Source organism: Numida meleagris, chromosome 1 (genome assembly GCF_002078875.1).
Source record: "Numida meleagris isolate 19003 breed g44 Domestic line chromosome 1, NumMel1.0, whole genome shotgun sequence".
NCBI lineage: Eukaryota > Metazoa > Chordata > Aves > Galliformes > Numididae > Numida > Numida meleagris.
The window spans coordinates 128172391-128188789 of NC_034409.1; the positions used below are offsets into that span (position 1 = coordinate 128172391).

General features: G+C 42.5%; 1 protein-coding gene across 2 annotated transcripts in view; it reads left to right on the forward strand.

Annotated features, from left to right (window-relative positions):
* The window catches only part of CYFIP1 (cytoplasmic FMR1 interacting protein 1), a 68604-nt gene continuing 58444 nt past the window's right edge, over positions 6240–16399 (forward strand). For both annotated transcript variants that reach the window (XM_021412084.1, XM_021412093.1), the window contains exon 1: positions 6240–6419. The gene's annotated coding sequence lies outside the window, so the exon portion shown is untranslated. The remainder of the gene's footprint in view (positions 6420–16399) is intronic.

Here is a 16399-nt window from a genome sequence, read left to right on the forward strand (position 1 = left end):
CATCGTGCGTGTGTTTCTGCTGGAATCTAACTGGTAACTTACTAAAGTTGGAGAAGTGTTTCTGCTATAGAAATGGTGTATATTACTACTAGCTGTGATAAAACTGTTTTTTGCAGCTGTGAATTGCTGCATTACTTTATGCGTATAAATATTGCGAGTCTTGTGGAAACGAGATCTCAAAAGGCTCCTGCAAAGCTATGGCTTTTTTTTTTTTGTTCTTCTTTTGTTTAACTGAGTGCAGGTTTTGCTTTAGAGAATATTTTGCATTATTCTCTTCTACCACATGGTATAATTTTCCAAGAGCATGTGTTGAGTGGTAGGCGGACAGCTATTAACAAAAGGAATTTGTACTTCCATTTTTAACGTGAGTGGTGCTCATTTGAGATTCCATGCTATGTATTGCATGCAGAGACAGTGTATATTCTTTACTAAGTTCTTCTTATTCAGAGTAAAACTGAATAGCATAATAGCAGTTTTAAAATGCAGACTTGTACGATGAAGTTCAGTGCTTGTATGTAATGGCTCATGGCTTTTTGAGTATATGTATGTCATCTACTCCATGCTTTTGAAAACTTAAGAAGCAGTTGTTTATTCTTCCCTTCTGTACAGTGGTTACCTTTACCTTCAGTGAAATTCCTGCTTTTCTTAGACTGGCCTTGGATAATATTAACTAGACATGAGGAAAAAAAAATCAGCCCTTCCTGCTGATGAAAACCTGATTCCTAGTAAATTCTCTTCCAGCTTTTACTTACAAAAGAAGTAAAATGCTAGTGAAGGAATTTTCTCTTTCACTCTGTTTCCCGCTAGGAAGATAACCTTGCATTCTGCGGAGACACCTCCATGTACATTGGAGGTGGGTGATGCTTGCACACTGTTTTTTAACCAACTTCCAGTGTTTGTTTGCTCTTCTGTTGTCATAAAAGCGCAGTGGAAAATCTAGCTCTGGCAGCATTGGCTGATTGTAGTCACGGACATCCTCCATGCTTAGCTTTTTGTGTGGCAGTAATACTCAACTGACGAATACCCCTGAATGTACCCATCTTATGGCCTCCGTTTCTCTCTATTTTGAACCACGGAAGAATAAGTCCTTTGGTTTTGGTGTGGATGCCTTGTGATGCTACCAAGACCTTTCATCAGCCCTCTGGCAGTGGCTAAATAAAGATTTATCTATTCAGAAATGAGGTTTTTGGTGAAGTTTTGGCTATTTCAGGCATTTGCTCAATTTTCAGATCAAAAAAAGGTCTAACATTTTCTGGTCTCCTTAGAGAGCAGTGCTGTTAAGTTGGATTCCACCCCGTGTCCATTTGTTCTGGGTGTTTTTGACTGTTTGCAAAGTTTTCCAAGTTCCTAAGTTTTGTTTTCCAAGTTCCATCAGTTACCTCTGATTTGAATCTTAAATTTGGGATCCTTCTCTTCAACAAGGAGATGAAGCATTTTTATGTGCTTTACTTGCACTTTTGGGATTTTGAGCATGTGAAAACTGATCTTCGTAAGCTTCTAAGGGATATCTTCTAATTTAAAACTTGTTGTTTAAAAGGATAAAAAGCCCACTACGTGGCAGATTTTAAAATTTCAAGGAATTGTTTTTACTAAGTTGATCTTTTCGTGCTCATGGCTGTTGCTTTCATAATATCAAAAGGCCGATGTGTATTGAAGTGAGAAAAGGTATGTCCTGGGATATAAACATGTCTGATCCGAAGTGTATAAGTAAGAAATAGAAACATATTTTAAAAAATTATTCTTGATTATGGGGACAATGTCTTAATGAATTATTGAATGAGAGGAAACAGAAGCTGATGTACAGTTGCAGCCAGATTGTTCTCATCCTAGAGAAATTGAAACTGCAAAGTGAAAACACTGTCAGATCCTACTCTCAGCCAAGTTATCCAATTTTATGCTAAGCTACAAGAAGCCCTGCTTGGGTTCTTGAAAAATAAGTACTTAAATGATGTACGTGAAGGAGTGAATGATTTTGTAAAGCAGCACTAATCTGGGTGAAACAGCAAGCATGGATTTAGGTACTTAAAAGTAAGGATCTGGCTAAATGGTTATTAGAAAAGATTATAATACTCAAGGTAAGATGTTATATCTGATGCCTAAGAATCTCTGGGGAAAAAAAACCCCTGCATTACTGGATGCTGTCACAGTTAAATCTACACTTCATTTCCAAATTTATTTTTTCCTCTCTAACTTCTGGGTGTGCTCTGTCAGAAGTTACAGCGTAGAAGCCCTTATCTATCAATCTCAGTACTTCTCTTCCTTTCCTGTGATTTTCTGTCATATCTAGGACCCATTTTAGAACAGATTTCAGAAATTCTCTAATGCTTTCTTTGTTGTTTAGTTTAATAACCTCCTAATTAACTAGGTCCTTGAGGACCTTTGCTAGTGTCAAACTACTGATGGCAAAAACAGTCAGCAAGCAGTTGCTGATGGCATGGTTTCCTTGGTAGCATGGATTAAAGATACCATCTCTAAATTGCATGCTCATAAAAAACATAAAAAATCCACCGCCCAGCTGCATTTTAATCTTATTAACTCTGCAGATTTACATGTTGCCGGCTTTCTTCCTATACTCTTTTGCTCACTTATAGAAAAACATTCCCACATCTCTACAATTTGTAGTTATTGGATCATGCTGTGGCTTGTTGCTGTACTGCTTTTATTGCTGGAAAGGCTATATGGAATCTTTGGTCGTGGCATCTAGATAGCTAATAAAATTACCAGAATTAGATGGGCCTTAGATGAGGCCAAGTGAGGGGTTACATTTGAACTGTTGCTTGCATGATAGAGATGGGACTTGGACACAGCATTCTCCAAGTGCTCTGCCTATCTCCAGAGAGCTGAAGCAACAGCCCTGTTTTATGTGTGGGAGTATGGAATATTTCCATAGTCTTGCTCTGCTTTAAACCATTTGTCTTGTCTGATGTAAAATGAAGAGCGTACTGACTCCTTATGTCAAACGTTTTTTTCTGGTCTTTTGGAGTATGGACAACTGGTTGACTTTCTGCTGCAGGTGTGAGTTTATTTTTTAACTGATTTAGAGACAATTACTACTTTTCTTTCTTTGTAGTTTTGTATAGTGTCCTGCTCTGGGCGGTGTTGTGGCCATTGCCCGTGATGGCTTCATAAATACCTTTCTGTGCTGGACCATGACAGATCACAGCACGTTCCTGTGTTGTATTATCTCCTTTGTGAGGATAAAAAGATCAGTATGGACTCAGCAGGTAAAAATCAAATTGATAGGTAGGCACGCTATGAAGCTTAATCACTAAAATACCTGGGCGGAAGGGTGCAAAACTGGAGTACATAAGCATCTTAGACATACATAGGCAGGACCTCAAGACTTCTAACCTCTTCTTTCACATAGAATGACATGGAATGGAATCCTGCGGGCTCCTGCAGATGATCTTCTTTCATAGACCTTGGATAAATACTGTACAGCCCAAAGAAAGGAATTCAAAATAGAACAAAACCAGCTGGAATTCAGGAAGTAGTCTTGTGGGTATCTGCGGCTAGCATCGCTAGCACAGTGCTTTGAACAAAGGCTTTATCTGATCTGCAGGGAATTGAGTTAAGCTTGAACTGTCTTACTATCTGGTGTTCATCTGATGCAGATGTAAGGTACAGAAATTATCAGGAGCACAACACGGTGTTACAGATCTCAGTAAAGATAATGTTGACAGGTTAAATACCGGGTTTAAGTAGGTACCACCCAAGAATGGTCTGTTTGAGATCCTAATTCTAGCCACTGGCATCATAAAAGCCACACCTATCTTCTAGTGGGTAGGACATCAGGTAATGATCAGGCATATGTAGATATGTATATCTTTAGCCAGGCCCAGCAGGCCCATATTAACTGGTGCAAGATTAAGAGGGATGATACAGCAAAAGGAGAAGCTGGTCATGAAGACCCACTGAAAGCCTTAATCAAGTACAGTCATTGCAGTACTTAAATTGCACAAAAATGGAAAGCAGGAAGTCATGGGGGCATTCCAGAATTTAATACTGATAAGCATGCCTCATGTTACATGACAGTGTAGACATCCAGATGGTGAAATGGGATCGTCCTCTAATTCCAATATAAAAAAAAAAAAAGTAGAAAAGATCTTGATAGACAAAAAAGCTGCATATCATCAATTATCAGTATTTTTTACCTGACTTTATGGGTTGGTATAAATGTGAGTACAGGAATGTCAATGAAGAGCAGATTGCTCCACTAATGGGGAAATGTCTTCTAGGCCCACTCAGTCACTTCAGAAGGAGCATGGGAAGACCCAGGGACGTCAGCCAATCCTTAGGACAAGGCGAAGCAGCTGCTCCTGGCAAAGGTGGGAGCTGTGCTCGCAGGAAGTCCAAGACGTATCACTCAGCTGGGGTCATATTGCTGTTGATCAGATCTCACTGGGAGCTTTTAGCTTTGGAGCAAGTTCCCTGTCCAGTGCTTGCAGACACAGCATGTTTCAAGTCTCCCTTGCTGCACTTGTGGCTTGGGAACTGAAGTCTCAATGCTGATGTAGGCCAAGTGCTGCACTAAGACAGGGCTGCTGTCAACTTTGCACGCACTCAGGACAAGGAAATGAAACCAATCCTGTATTATGAAGGTGGGTTGTTTTTTACTTTAACAACCTCATTGCTCTAGGGATGGTTTATGGCAAGGTGTATGACAGCTTTCATTGAGCGGTATCAGCTAGAAACTGAAGCATCTGGCTCTGGTTGGCTTCTGCAGTTTTCACTGAGCTGAGTTTAGAAGCTAGGTATCATGGGTGGTGATGGATGAAATTCATTCCAATGATGCAAACAGGTTGCCCAGAGAGGTGGTGGATGCCCCATCCCTGGAGACATTCAAGGTCAGGCTGGACAAGACTCTGAACAACTTGACTGAGCTGTAGGCGTCCCTGTTTGTTGCAGGGGAGTTGGACCACATGGTCTTTAAGGGTCCCTCCCAATGCAAAGAATTCTATAACATAAGCACTCAACATATATTATGGAAATATCCTAATAGAGAAGAGCAAGTAGCCACATCCTAGAAAATAAACTTTAATAGACTAGCACTGGATTGCAGCTCTGGGAACAGCACTGGAAAAAATAACTAAAGATTGGCAGGGAACATGGTGAGATGGTAACGTTTTGAAATGATGCAGAATTTCTCCACAAACTGTCGGAATTCTTGATGATGTGGAATGGGTGGAATAATTTGATAAGACAGTAATTGGAGTACTGAGAATTATGGGCTTTGCAACTTGTTCCCACTTTCCAAAGGCTATTACAAGAAGGCTATTTAAGGAAGCTTAGTACAACGGAAACTCGCTTGAAAAAAAAAAAATCAAATGAAGAAATAATTGTTCTGTTCTCAGCAAAAACCACACAAAACAGCAAACCTAAACCCCAACCCAAAACCATCAGCTGTTGAAAGCAAAGACATAAAGTTGCTTGCTACAGCAGTGCTCTGTAGTTTGCTAATGACTGCAGAGGATTTTCAAGAGTGAAAAATGTTGGGTGCAACTTAGTCAAATTACAAGCAACCAGGCTTTGGGGAAATACCAAGATGGTTTGGAACTTTCCAAGCTCTAAGCTGGCAGTAACCCCTACGCAGAGCATGTTTGTTTATCCAGCCTACCATAACACACAGCGATTTTGACAAACTTTAAGGAAGAAGAAAAAGTTTCACGTTGTGATAATGCATCCACATTCATCTGATGAATGATGAAGAAACAGAAGAAAAGCAGAACTGCAAACAGGAGAACGCTGTGAAAAAGATAAGCAAATTTCAAACGGAGGAGTGTTTGTTGTGTTTTATAGAAAAGTCAAAGAGGGGGAAAATAGGCACCCTTGGTTTTGCTTGATTTCAATTAACAGCAGCGCTTCAGCTACGAAAAAAGACGTACATGAGCACCACCTAGAGGAAATATTATTAGAGGGTTTTCCATTGCATCCCCTTTGATTCCTTAAGGTTAGATCCCTGACCCTTACTGCTGGGCTCACCGTCCTGCCAAAGAGTGGAGGAAAGGAAAATAACCACGTCAGCTTTCCACGCACATGAATGTTACTGGGGTGCCCTTGAAACGCTATCCTCTCAGGCGTTCGGAGTACAGCTCCGAAGGGAGCACAGCCTTTTGTATACCAAGGAAACGTCGCTGGCAGGCCGGGCGGGAGGAGGGGCCGGCCCGGACGGGAAGGCAGGGAAAGGAAGGGAAGGGAAGGGGCGGCTGGCTTGGGACGGGCGGCGGGAGGAGGGGCTGGGTCGCAGGAAGGGTGTTTCCCTGCGCGGCTCCCAGTCCGGTGACTCACACAGGAAACTCCCCGTCGGGCGCGGCCCAGGAGCCAGCCGCCGGCCCAGCGACGCTCTCAGCCGAGCCGAGCCTCGGACGGGTCCCCGCCGCCGGGCAGCGCCGTTCCCGGGAGCCGGCGGCTCCGAGCGGGTGAGCAGCCGCCGCGGCAGCGCTTCCCGGGCGGCGGAGCGGCCTGGCCCGGCCGGGCCCAGCGCGGCGGCGCTTCGGGTGCGGCCTCGCCCCCTGCCCCGTCCGGAGCGCTGCGCCCGGGGCGCGTCCCGCCGCTCCTCCCGGTGTCCGCCCCCGGGTTTTGTGTGGGGTCTGATGGGTGGGGGGCCGTAAGCTCCCGCTGCCTCGGTGCGAGCCGTATTCCCGCACTGTTGGGCGGGGGGTCTGGGCAGAGTTTGGGCATGTGCGTCGTTATCTGTAGCAGGGAGACGGGCTGCGGAGCGCAGGGAGTCCTGTGGCTGCAGGGAGCGCGTTGGAGGGGAGGAAAGCTGTCTGCGAGGGTTTCTCCTGTTTTAGAAGTCACGCAGCGCGTTACTGTAATTGTGGAGGACACAAAGCATGGGCTCTAATTGGCAGCTCCAGTACTCGTTGCATTCTGCTTGCTTGTCATAATTGTTATTCTCAGAACTTCCCTGTATGGTGTCCCTAGTTAGTGTATGTTTTAGAGTGGAGCTTCTGAATTATATGTAAGATAATTCTGAGTTATCTCTAAGATAACTCTCTGTTTTCTGGATTGTGTATAAAAGTTGCATTTGTACGAAGAGTTTTTTATGTTCAGGCTGGTTTTGTAAGCTGCGTGCTTGAAACTGCGGTGCTGGTCCTCACATCAGCACTCTTCTTCTTGTCCTTATCTCCCTTTTCCCCATATCCTTTCAAAAACCCTGTCTTTTTCAGCACAGAGCTCTTCCTGGCCTATTGTGAAAGGCTTTCTAAGCATTCCCAAATGGAGTCTGGCTGGTGTGGGCAGCAGTGTTTCTGTAGCTGCCAGGACCAGGAAAGAGGAGGGGATGCTCGGAAGCAGCCTGCAGAATGTGGGGTGCTGAACAGACCCTGCGTTTGGTCAGGTCCTACTGAAGGTCACAAAGAGGAGAGTGAAGCTATGTTTGAATTGTGCTCAGCAGGGTTAGCTTAAATCTTCTCACTGAGGTCCCTGCTCGTTGTAGGGGAGTTGAACTAGGTGACCTTTAGAAGTCCCTTCCAGCTCAAATGATTCTGTGAGCTCTGAGTATCTTGTTATCTTATTGAGTGAATCTGAGTTACAAAAATTGTTTTTAAAAAATCCGCGTTGTAGAATGGGGATGTTTTACAAACAGTCTAGGTTTCTCCTTTTTTGGCTCCTCTATGCTTGTTTCACGTAGAAGAAATTGTGTTTCTTTAGTGTACGATGTACGTGTGGTATCTAAAGTATTCATTAACAAAATTTTTGGTTTTTAAGTTTGATTTGGGTAGAAATCTGCCCCTGAACTTGAACCTACAAGCTCTCTTGACTCGCATAGACCTTGAAGTATATATAATTAACTTAAATTGTGTAGCTGGAACTGATATCCATTAAAAGTTTATCCGATGCACTCCTTGGTTTTGGTTAGTGCTTTGTTTATTTTCTCTGAGAGAGAACTGTCTTGGAAGGTGACTGGTTCCTGAGAGTGGTTGTCACAATCTTTCCATAACCTGCTTCTCAGGATCATCAGACTTTCATTTCTTGTTTTGCTTCTCAGAGGTTTGAGATACTTAGACTGAGGTTTGTTGAAAGCATGGAAGCTTCAGAGGAGTTGTACGGGAGCTATGAAGTTGCATAAAGTGGAACAAAAAGCCCTCATAAAGCTCCTCAGACTCAGTTTTATTCATCTGCTGGCCTGGAAGCTGCTAGGATCGCTTGCACTGTTATACAAGAGAAAATGAATTTTAGCGTAATTTCCATATATATTTTACATGTGAGTCAAGACAGTTTCATTTTATAGTCATTGCTTTGCATTCTTGGGGCAAATTCTTCTTGTGGTTCCTTTGCTGTACCAACAAGTAGAAGTAAACTTCAGTGTAGGGCAGCTCGTTATGTCACGGCAGCACTCAGCCACATGATTGACCTGGCTTCTCTTTCAACAATGACAGTGCGGGTTTCTGAACTGCTGTTGTTTATATGATCTTAAATAGCTGTACTTACTATGGCAAGCCCCAACTTAGTAAGCAATTATTCCTGAACCAAATTCAGTGCTTGTTTTTGTAGGGAAACTGCAGGAGCTTGACACAGTGAGGTGGTTCAGATGAATCCATGCACGAGTGAGAATGTGACTCCTTTCAATGCTTGTGAATTTTGTTATAATTTGAGAGCAGGTAGTAAACGTAACAGATTTGGAAACTCCTGCTATTTAGAATATGAAACTTGTTACAGGCAGCCTCTGATAAACCAAATAACCTCTCTCCTTTTTTTGTTTGGTTTTGAATCATAGAATCACCAAGGTTGGGAAAGACCTCTGAGATCATCCAGTCCAGCCTCAAAATTTGGCCACACTGTTCCTTGACAGTGTAACGAACACACCTGTATTTGGCTTTTTGTGTGTGTGTGTGTGTGCAACTCTGGTGCAGGAACATAGAAGAAGGATGTTTCAACATTGTGAAATAGGGTGGTGTGTCCACAAAAACTTGCTGAGAATTTAATAATGGTATTTTAAGCTACAGACATCAACTTAGGGCACTTCTGTGCTATACGTTTATCCCTAGAGGCTTACATTTGTAGGGATCAGGGGTATGCTTTGCTGTGTGATACCGACAGTTGTACTCTAACTTGCTTGTTGTGAGTATGCTTGCGCTAATCGGTGTCTGTCATTGTAGTGATGTAACGAATGTAAGATGCGTTGGCGTGACTTGCGTTTCTTCTCATAGAGAAATAAAAGTGACTGTGACGGTCCTTGGGCTGGGCAGCTGTTCTGCGTTTCCAAGTGGAATGGAACCATTACTTCATGCTCAGACCCGCTACTGGGAGTTAGATTTTTCCAGTTCAGTGATGTCTCCCTCAGCAGCCTCTCACAGGATGGCTTTCTGTAGGTCTGTCTTGCAGGAGTGTTGATCAGGAAGCGATAGAATGAGCAAACAAGTTGGAGAACTCAAGAATTATTCATCTGGAGCACAGAATGCATTTTCCTCCTTCCCTTCCTCCACCCAAAGGCACGTTAATACTTTAGAGAAAGGGTAGACTTACGCATTTTAGATGTCTGTCTCTCAGAAATAATTAGTAGGGTTGAGTCTCTTTAATGCTCTTATGAATGAATGCAATCTAGAGTAAAACAGTGCTGTTGTTTTTTAGGAAAAAATAGCCAGCTTTCAAAACCAGCACTGTGTTAGCACGCGTGTTTCAAGAGCTGACATGCTAGGTAGGGATTCTAGCTGTGAAATGGGGCACAGAGCTCACAGAGATACTGTCCTTAATGCATTACAGCTGTGCAAGAGATTTGTTTCCAAGATCTGGATAAAAATGCAGTATTGCTACATGTTACCTAAAAATACTTCAGTTCTGATGGGGTCGTGGACACTTTATTGACAGGAAATAAAAATGCTGTAGACCTGAGTTTGATTTCTGTTCTTTCAGTATAGCTCCGATTATTTCAAGTGGGTTCACTGACATCTACTAAATCAATAAGAGAGTGTGCTGAATTTTACATTCTGAACGTGAAATTCAGGTAAACTGCTAGGACATGTTGCTCAGAATCGACATGTGGATGCTTTTCAGGTGATGCCAGAAGTGAAGCTTTTGATGAAGGCTTTTTACTGAGACTACATATTTTCATTTACTGAATAAAAATAAAAAGATAAAACTTAACAGGTGATGAGCCCATTTAGAGGAAAATGGGAACTTTAGACACTAGTAAAGGCTATTAGCTTTCAGTCTGGAAAACAGCTAAGAAAGAATGCAGTCTCTGGAGAAAACAATATTTTCTTGGTTTTTTTTTCTCCCATGATCTGGTGAAGTAAAGGCACAGTTCAAGAACGTACATGCTTAAATAGTTTGTTTAATGCAGAGGGGCTGTCCTGTTGTTTGTATTGGCATCTAAGGACTCCAGGCTGGTCTTTCAGTCCCTGTGGCTCCTCTCACTCACCTGTAACATGACAGACAGGTGCTCTGCCCACCAGCCACTGCTACTTCCAGTGCATTCACTGAGGTGTACCTTTTTTAGGCATTCCCAAAGCAGTGCCGTGCAGTACTGCCTCTGAGCGCATCCATGTGGCAGAGCAGGAGCTGGTGTGCAGAGCTCCCGCAGCAGTGGAAGAATCTGAAACAGAGGCATGGAGGAAATGCATTGAGGACAGCTGCAGCAGATGGAGCAGCGGGACAGCCCGGGAAAACGAGGAGGAAAGATTAAACAACAGGGGAGGGGTGAACTGCGTGAAGGGAAAAGAACAGAGTCATAGAATATTCTGAGGTGGAAGGGACCCACGAAGACCATCAATACCAGTTGCTGGTTCCACATAGCACCTCCCAAAGTTCAAACTCTGTGAACAGTATCCAAATGCTCCTTAATCTCCGGCAGCTTGGGGCCTTGACTGCTGCCCTGAGAAAGAGAAGGGGAGTTAGTCAAGAAGCAATGAAAGAAAGAACTGGAACTTCAGGGACAGCAAAACATGCTGCAGTAGCATCAGGGGGTGTTAAAGGGATGAGGTAAATAAGTGCAGCAGAACAGATCTTGGCACACCAAACCTAGAATGAGATTGCAGTCAAAGCTTCAACTTCATCCTACCCAGAAGAGACCAAATATTGCAGAAGGGTTTATAATATGTGTGTAAGTTTAGGATTCATGTTTTTTTTTTTTTTTAGACTAGCGTTTATGTGGAATATTAACTCAGCTAGGTAAGAATTTACAAGCAAATCAACATGGGTCCCCTCAGCCATCTAGCCCTACCAATAACACATATGCATGTTTTATATAGAGAGGACTTACATGTTGGGCTTGAGGCTTAGGTACACAAGTAAACCAAGGAAAGCCCTTGTGAATTCTAATGTGAATGCCATTGCAGAGGAGTTGTGTGCTGCAGCCCAGCCTGCAATGACAGACCCTCTCTCCTTGTTCACATGTGTAGGATTCATTCAGAGTGAGGAATTAATGGGTCAGGCTCTGCTGTGTCGTTGTTATGAATTCTCAAACAAAGCAATCAGGATCAGGTTCTCATTTCTGAAGTGAGTGGGTCACACTGTGCTTGATATTTCTGTAACAAGGAGCCTTGGCTGGATGGTCAGAGTGTGGGCATGGTTTAAAGAAGTGGGAATTCAGGAGTGTAAATGACAATGTTATGTGGTATTTACCTGCAGGGAACAGAAAATGTCTACGTAGCAGTGTAGGCTTTCTTCATAAGGAAGGTTTTCCCTGCTTAGAGAGGTGTCCTTCTTCCTCTGCACCCTTGGAGTGCCAGGGTGAGGCAGTGCTGTGTGCCCTCAGGAGCCTGGTTCTAAGCAAACCATTTCCCTGATGTGACCCTTCTGTGATTTGCTGTGTTGCTGGGTGGGATAATTCAGTGCTGGAATTTTTGGTTTTCCCTTTTACGCTTACTGAGCCTTGCTTATTCCAAGTGCAAGCTGCTCTTTGAAAGCTGAGCTTTATGTCAGATCTGTTGCATAAAGGGTTGTCAGCTGCTGCCTGTGTCCTTCTGTCTCTTACTTTAATAAGGTGGGTCAATAAATGATGTGAAAAGCATTTTTATTTGCTCCTTCAGTTTATGCTCATCTGTTGCTTAGGAACACAGAATAGCTCCACTCCTGCAAAAAAAATACCACATTAATCCCCTTCACAAAAAGGCAGATTCTGTCAACAGGGCCCTGAAAAAGAGCATTCACACAGAGCAGATCTGGCATATTGCTTATCTCTGAAGCAATTTGCTTATCAATTTAATAAAATTGTTTCTGCTCAGTCAGAATTGATAGATACGTGATTGATCAGCTGCTGCTTTTGAGGTTTAATTCATAGAATTGTAGAACATCCTGAGTTGGAGGGGACCTATAAGGATCTTAAGTCCAACTCCTGGCTCCACACAGGACCACCCAAAAATCAGACCATAAATTAAGATAAAGCGAAAGTGAAATTTTGAGAGATATCTTGGAAGTTTGAAAAAGGAGAAAAAAAAAAAAAAAAAGAGAGAGCATCGTAGTCATTGCTGTACTGCTCTTGGAAGGGAAAATCCGTTCTTTTTGTTAACTCTTACCTTTGGGAGTCTTTTGTGATCAGTCTCATGGTTTATCCTGAGTAAGAACATCACAAGGAATATTGAATCAATTTATCTTCGTAGAAAAATGATTTAATTGATTTTCTGCAAGCCAGTAACAGAAGAATGACAAAAGGGAGCAGAAGAAATGAGGAAATGCTGTGTTGCTACGGGGATAAAACTTAACAACTTCTTCTCGGTAGACCAAGCCTGTTCCTGTGGGAATGTTGTCATTGATTCCTGTGGAGTTCACTGGGGCTGATCCCATACACCTCAGTTCGACAGACCATCCAGTCATCTTTTTAAGTTTATCCCTATTGGCCTGCTGAATGCTTTTGCTCCTCTTCTTTAGAGAATATAGAATCTTAGAATCACGAGGTTTGGAAAAGACCTCAAAGATCATCCAGTCCAACCATCTACTTATCACCAATATTTCCCACTAAACCATGTCCCTCAGTATGACATCTAAACGTTTCTTGAATGCCTCTATGGTTGATGACTCCACCACCTCCCTGGGCAGCCCATTCCAGAGCCTGACCACTCTCTCGGAGAAGTATTTCCTAACATCCTATATGAATCTCACATGGCACAGCTTGAAGTCATTCCCTCTAGTCCTGTTGCTAGTTACACAAGTGAAGAGGCCAACCCCCACCTCACCACAACCTCCCTTCAGGTCATAGAGAGCAATAAGGTCTCCCCTGAGCCTCTTCTCCAGACCGAACAATCCCACCTCCCTCAGCCGCTCCTCATAAGGTCTGTGCTCCAGAGCCCTCACAGCTTCGTTGCGCTTCTCTGAACATGCTCCAGGGCCTCAATGTCTTTCTTGTAGTGAGGGGCCCAAAACTGAACACAGCACTCGAGGTGTGGCCTCACCAGAGCTGAGTACAGAGGGACGGTCACTTCCCTGCCTGTGCTTGCAACACTATTTCTGATACAAGCCAGGGGTGTACTTTTTCCCTTCCTTAAATGCTGTACTTAAGGAGAATGTAGAATTTCCCTCATTTTTACCATTGTATCCTGCCCTATAAAGTAGGGTAACATTTGGTTTATTTATTTTTCATTTACTTGTTTAAGCTTATTTAAAAAAAAAAACAAACAAACTCATGTAGACACATGTTTAAATTCCTGAGTTGCAATGCAATTGTAATTTTCAGTACCCACGCTAGCCTTAATTTAAGATTCTTCATTTAATTTGAAATTCAAAGATGCTTTTGCAAACTTGGGAAAGAAGAGAGCCAGTGTCTCTCTTCCTGTCCTCACTTCAGAGGAAGTGCTGTTTAAAGAGCAGACAGACTTCCTTTTTGTCTTATTTTGAGCCTGGGAACATGCACAGGCACTTGGAAATGCAGCGCATCTATTTAAAAACAAAATGAGAAATGCATCCAGTGGTCTGTAAAAGGACAGAGGGAATCTCTTCCCAGCACCTGTTTTCATTCAAATTAAACAGTGTTCTCATCTATGAAATCACAAAATATTCTAGAGCTTCTGTAATCCAGCAGCTTTTTGATAAATTGTTTAAACCCAACCACAGGGGTCTTAGAATTTGAGTAAAAAATATTTTTTCACATACAAATTTCAATGCTTGAGATCTTCTTGGGTTATGCAGAACATAACCTTGCCAAAACCAGTTCCCTGAACATCCCGAGACCTCTGTGCTTTCCTCAGCTGTATTCTCACACTGCCCCTGGCATGTGGGTTGGGTCTGTGCTGGTTTTAAGAGCTTGCATAATTGCAGGTGCAGCTGTACATTGCCTGCATCCCCTGACTGCATGGGCTGCCTTCAGAGCTGCTGGTGCAGCTTTTCCTCTAGAGCTGTGGGAACTCATACTGTAGTTATAGCAGCCATAGGGTATGTTTTTGCAAAAGTTTTCATTGGCGTCACTATCTTTTTTAAAATGCATTTGTGCATTTTGTAACTTCCAGGCTGTTAGAAGTGTAATTCTGCGTTTTTAATGGATTTGTGCTGATTTAAACTTCGGATATGCTTGGGAATCATGGTTTAATGAAAGTACATACTTTGGGAATTTCTTTTTAGAATGTTTTTTTAAGATACTGGTGTCAAAAAATGGTGATACAGAGGAATCCCTTTGGTCTGACTTGCGCACTTTGTAAAATGATGACAAAAATCGCATGATCTTGAAGTAAAGGTCCAGATGGGTTATTGTGTCTACAACAGTTCCTTGTTGCTGTCTTTCCTGCCAGGGAAGCCTGAGCTTGGTTGCTGTGTCTCCTTCTGTAACACCAGCGGTCAGGAGAGATTCTCTCTCTGTGGCATTGCCTCTTCACTTGTCAGATCTTTCTTTTGCCTTACTATCAGCTAAACCTTGGTTTTTCAGGGAGGTTTTCCTTCTGGAGCATGCTATGAGCATGCAGTAGCAATAGACGCAGTTGTGTGCATCGCCTGCTCTGTCCTGTGTGCAGCAGTAACAAAAGATTTGCTCCAAGGAGCTGGTGGCAGAAAGCACCTGGAAATCGTCACCATGTCCGGGCCATTATCTGCCGCTGTTCCTCATCTCCAAGCAAGAGGACTGCTTGGCTTCCTGCTCTGATGGTTCTGTGTGGATAAATCTGTAAAGATTTCTGGATTGTCAGAACTTTGAGCAACGGAAAAGAACAATGGCCTGTAAACTGGGGGATTAACTTTTCATTATTTTTGTTTATGTAAGTGAAGTCTGGCATCGTTGTCCAAGAACAAGAGCAAGGACTCTGCCTCTCCTTGCTGTGTAATAGTCTTAAGTCAGTGTGCCATCTGCAGAGAAGCTGCTTTTACTCTAACTTAGTGCTCCAATTTTTTTCTTTAAACTAAAGGAATTTATGCTATTTTTCTGTTAGTTTGTTTTGTAGAAATGGCCACTTGAAGATGTCTTATTAAAAATGCCAGTTTGCAAGTAATTTAAATGATGTATGTATTTGTACCTCATCAAGGAGTTACTTACCTTTCTTTCCCAGTGTGTTATCAGGATACTCAATTTTTTTAAATGCCTTATGATGACACAACCATTTTCATCACCCCCTGTGATCTTAACTAGCAGGCACAGAATTTCAGTGGATACCTTTTGTGGGGAAGGGCTTTATTTTTCATCTGTAAGCAGAGATTATCAAGCCCCGTTACAAGGTTGAACTTCTTATACTGAGAATCAGAGTCATCTTAAAGTACAGCTGGATAGATCCTTGAGGCCGTTAGAGGTTAAACAGTCTCTATGGAAGTCTTGGTTCTGGAAGAAGAAGTGAAAGAGGAAATGCTTGGTGATTTCTGCACTTACAAGGCAGTGTCAAGAAGCCTTTGTTTACCTAAGTTCACTTACATCTGCAGGACTTTGTGTGCTGTTTCTTGAACAGGCTTAAGAACTATCTCCTAACATCTAGCATAGTTTTCCTGTTTTAGGTATTTATAGACTGTGCATGAGTTGTCTTCTGATTTCTTCTTTGATAAATAATTTGACCTGTGTAACTCAGTCACAAGATACCTTAGAAACTCAAAAAGTGTTTATTTTTTTTTCCTCTTTAAAAAACAAAACAAACAAAAAAAAAAACTCCTTAATTTGCTAGGATGTTGGAGATTAAAAAAAAAAAAAGTTGATCTTGAGAGTGGAATAGTATTACAGCAGTCCTCTTTTTCATAGACTCATAGAATTGTTCAGGTTGGAAAAGACCTCTAAGATCGTCTAGTCCAGCCATTTCCACCATGCCCACTCCCAGCAAGGTCTCCCTGCCAGGAGAGCTGCATCCTTGCTCCAAGAATGAGAGGAAAAAACCTTTACTTCTGTGGAGAAACCGGCCCAGAAACATCACTGTTCCACTCAATAAATGGCATTTTGGGGATACGTTTCCATTCTGAAATACAATCATAGAAACATAAGGATTGGAAAAGACAACTAATGTCAAAGTGATTCTGAAGTTACTGCTCTTTCCTCTACCTTCTGCTTTCTCATTCCTTA